Genomic DNA, 1,871 nt, shown 5'->3' on the forward strand with positions numbered 1-1,871 from the left:
TGTATTTGATAAATACTTTATTACTATATAAAAGTACCTCCCTACACTTTACTCTTTTCATACCTAGATTTAGATATCATGATTCTTAGTATTTTAAAAATTAGAAGAATGAAAATATGTAACTGTATTTTTGGATCTTCTAAGGGTTTTTTCCCTCAATACCATTTATTACTTTCCCTCCATTTTAAAAGCAATACATGCTTATTCTAAAAAAAAAAATAACAAAAACTTGCACGAAACTGAAAGAGTAAAAGACAACCAAAATTACCTATAATATACCCCCAGAAATAATCGATGTTAATATTTTGGTATATATCTTTCCAGGTTCCTGTGGGTATATATTTCTTACTCCCACCCATGAAATTAGAATGTGTATGCTGTCCTCTTTTGCTAATTTTTTTTATCCATTGTGCTGTGAATATTTTTTAAATATTCTTTGGCATCTTAGCTTTTAGTAGGTACTTGGTTTTACCATATTTTATTAACTAATCATTTTATTATTAACTAATCAACAATGATTAACTAATCATTGGTGAACATTCACTTCTCTCCTATGATTTGTTGTGAGTAGTATCCCTGTTACATATATCTTTTTGTACTTGTTGCATTATTTCCTCAGTTTCGGTTCTTAGATGTGAGATAAAGGAGTGTGCATGTGTGTGCGTGTTTTAAGGCTTTTGCATATATATGCCTAGAAAGGTAACAACTGACTCTGACCAGTAAAGTATGAGCATTCCCATTTCATACATGTGTACAAATATTGGATATAATTTATTGAAAGTTTCCAATCTAATGAGTAAAATACTGGTATTTGGTTTAAATTTATTTCTAACAAGGAAGAAACGCATTTTAAAATGCGTTAGCCATATATATTTCTTTTGTAAAATGCTAATTCCAAATCTTGGAACCATTTGTATTGTGGCAAGCTTTTCTTTTTATCTTTTTTTAAAAATATTTTTTCTTTATTGATTCCAGAGAGAGAAGAAGGGAGAGGGAGAGAGAGATGGGAACATCGATTGGCTGCCTCCTGCATGCCCCTCACTGGGGATTGCGCCCACAACCTGGGCATGTGCCATGAGCAGAAATTGAACCGGCGACTTTAGGTGCATGGGTCAATGCTTAATCAGTGAGCCACACCGGCCGGGCAAGCTTTATTTTTTTTTATTTATTTTTATTTATTTATTTAGGTACGTGCCCCTAGCGGGAACCGAACCTGGGACTCTGTTCCGCAGGCCGACGCTCCAACCGCTGAGCCAAACCAGGCAGGGCCAAGCTTTTCTTTTTCTTATTTGAAGGAAGCTCTTTATATATTGAAGATAATAACCGTTATCCATTCTGTTTCATATCTCACTGAAAATTGAGGTTCTGTTGTTAGATATTAAATTTGGGTTTTTTGTTTTTAATTCTTTTTGAGTAACACACATGGAACACAATTCAGACAGCACAAAGGATATACAGTGTTGAGCTAATTGTGCATCTTGTCAGAGATATTGCATATGTACCGAAACATCATATTTCATCATTCAAATGAAAAAAGGAGAAATAGCCTTTTCTCACTTACTTATAAATCTTATGTTTCTCATCAATACATATAATACTGCCTCTATTTGTTTTTTTATCAAGTATCGCTTATTCCAGAAAGTCAAAGAGAAATATTAGTGCAATTCACAGTCTTGACCTGGCTCCTTCTGTTGTATATCCTTAGTGATAGGACTCTATTTGGCTAGTGTTCAGGTGGTTCTCAATGACGGTTGTTCTGTAGTTTAGTTGTAATTTTTTTTTTGTAATTTTTTTTCTTTATTGATTTTAGAGAGGAAGGGAGAAGGAGAGAGAGATAGTAACATCAATGAGAGACCACATCCATTGGCTGC

This window comes from Molossus molossus, unplaced genomic scaffold, assembly GCF_014108415.1.
Source record: "Molossus molossus isolate mMolMol1 unplaced genomic scaffold, mMolMol1.p scaffold_m16_p_15, whole genome shotgun sequence".
In the NCBI taxonomy this organism is placed as follows: domain Eukaryota; kingdom Metazoa; phylum Chordata; class Mammalia; order Chiroptera; family Molossidae; genus Molossus; species Molossus molossus.